This window comes from Mytilus galloprovincialis, chromosome 13, assembly GCF_965363235.1.
Source record: "Mytilus galloprovincialis chromosome 13, xbMytGall1.hap1.1, whole genome shotgun sequence".
Lineage (NCBI taxonomy): Eukaryota > Metazoa > Mollusca > Bivalvia > Mytilida > Mytilidae > Mytilus > Mytilus galloprovincialis.
In genome coordinates, this window is record NC_134850.1 from 69,101,058 (window position 1) to 69,103,804 (window position 2,747).

Sequence of the window (2,747 nt, forward strand, 5' to 3'; positions counted from 1 at the left end):
ATCAACCAGTTCGTGATGGTGTCCGTAAAATTTACGGAGTGTCATTTTTAATCTGTCGTCCTCATAACTCCTGTATATGAAGTCCGTATAGTGTGAACTTGCACGTGAATTAAGTATGAACTGAGATATGTAAAGACCATATGAAGGGGCAGAGGGTATGTTGCTGCTGAGAAATGGGAAATTGATAATTGGGAAGTTGAAATCGTCCCGTTTATCATATATTTTCGTGTGAAGTCGTCCAATGGTGTCAATATTGAGGAAAATATCAAGGTATGAAGCAGTCCTTCTAGTATCAGTAGTATCCTTAATGTCAAGTTCACTGGGATATATGAGATGCAAGTATTTGCTGACATATGGGTTATTTAATGATAGGACATCATCAATATATCGGAAAGTAAAATGAAAGAATTTTGCAAGGTGCATTTTCTGTTTGTCTTTTAGAAAGGTTAGAATGAATTCTGCTTCATACGAGTACAAAACACAAATCAGCTTGTAGGGGTGCACAATTATTACCCATTGGAATACCGATTGTCTGTTGAAATATGAATCCTCCAAACTAAACAAATATATTGATCATATCATCTTCAGTATATTTTCTGGTAGACTCAGTGTGGTTCTTCACAAAATATGAATTTTTGTAACCCAAAACAAGAAATTTGTATCTACGATTCCCATTTTTATAGAAATAATGAGAAGATGGAGTCAATCTTTCAATTGAGCAAGGGGAATAGTGGTGTAAAGCGTAGAAAAATCAAAGGTCTTTATGTTGCTGGAAAATTGCAAAGATTGTGATCGAAGATTAAGCAGTAGATCTTTCAATTTGTTTTAGAATCCACATCTGGTTAACACAACTGGTAGAATATATCTCATCACAATATTTTTGAAGCCCATCTTTAACTGTAGAAAGAATAGTAGTCAGTATTTTAGAAAGATGTTTAGTCGAACATTTTGACGATCCAGCTATGTATCGTTCTTTATATGGAGTGTGTATTCCCTTGAATATTCCCTTGAATTTGACAGTTGTAGATAATTAATCCTACATTTTATCATAGTAAAACATTTTTGTTTCATAAACATATATCTTGGGAATTTCAAAAATGGTTATTTTCTTATACGCAACGAAATATTAGTACTGGACAGGATAAACTTTACTCATGCCAAGTATTTCTTTATTTGAAACAAAGATAAATTCTGCACAATTTTTTGAAAAGTGCAAATTTAACAAAGACTAATAGGGGAAACTCAATGTTGGTATTACACCTATAATATTAAATCGTACATAGGAGGTCCAATAATGTAATCTCTGAGTGATGACACTCTTCAATAGTAACCAATAAGTTCTACTTCATGTCTATTTGTATCATTATTGAATGTAATTGTATTATAGAGTACTTTTTTTCTGTAAAAATGTATGTCAAGTGATCTGTAAAGTGAATTCGTTGTAAAGTAAGATGTACTTGTATAGTTTCTTTTAGGTACCGTTAACAATTATCCAAAGTAAAAAAGGAAACGATGTCTAACGATACAATTAAATTTAACCCTGGAGAACTCGCCGTATCAGCTGTTATTGCAACAATAAGTTCTCTGTTGTCAATACTTGGAGGATTAGTATTAATTTGGTCATATTATGTTGTGCCGTCTACACGTAATACTGTTCGTTTGATGTTAATAGCTCTAACATTAGCAGATATACTGACTGCATCAGGCTACTTAATGGCGACTATGAGATGGTATTCGATTGGACTGCAGAATACCAACACATGTGATTCCGCATCGGATAATTTCTGTAAAGCTCAAAGTTTCATCACAACATTTTCAAATATTGCTTCTTTTCTGTGGACATCATTCATTGCAATTTATCTTTTCATCTGCGTTTGGTTTTCCCGAGTGGTAGATATATCTGGAGTTATGTTTACATGTGTGCTTGTTGTAGCATGGGGAATACCAGGTTTGAAATTTTCTAACTCGTCAATTTTACGGTTTACAAGCTGGATATTTCTGGTCCAGAGACTTTTCAATTTTCGTTGATGTTCTTTCGTACGTTAAAGCAGATTGATAAATGAGTTCCGAATATAATGAATTTCATTTTAGTACATATGAAAACTCACCTTTTTCATGTATACTGAATTACTTGACTAATGTACATCGTTTATAATCAAATACCGAATGACATATACGTACTAAATGTATGGTAAACATTATTAATATATATTGAACTAACTCCTTTTTTCTTTGAACGGCTACTTGAATAAAGTTTTGAGTTACACACGATTTAAACTGTTGTATTCATTTTCTTAGTACATATTTTGAATCATGTTTTAGGAATCATTACAACGGTAGCGTTAACAATGGGCGTGTTAGGGAAGAACGAATCAGTGACTGGAATAAATGGAGTGTGGTGCTGGCTAGCAGTTACGTCTATTGATCATAACGGAATTTTGTGGATGCTTTTAGCGGGAAAAGACTGGAAAATACTTACATATCTCATCACTGCGATACTTTATATTCTCCTAAAGGGTAAAGGATTTCTGAATGTAAGTCATATAAGAATAATGCACCAATAAGCTTAGCAAAACTGCAAACATGGATTCATCAGAATATAATGTTTGTTTTACGGAGTCAGTAATCATACCACATCTCATTGTCTGTATAGATACTTCCAGGTTATAAATCATGTATATCGATTATCTTGAAAGACAATAAATTTAGTAAAAATATAATAAACTTAAAGTAATAAGCAGCCCCAG

At 32.9% G+C, this 2,747-nt stretch overlaps 1 long non-coding RNA gene across 1 annotated transcript; it reads left to right on the plus strand.

The window, feature by feature from the left end:
* Nucleotides 1-1,449: 1,449 nt before the first annotated feature.
* On the plus strand, nt 1,450-2,534 carry LOC143057217 (uncharacterized). The gene is made up of 2 exons (XR_012972670.1): nt 1,450-1,948; nt 2,323-2,534. It is a non-coding gene; the product is annotated as an uncharacterized LOC143057217 (long non-coding RNA).
* The last annotated feature ends 213 nt before the right edge of the window (nt 2,535-2,747 follow it).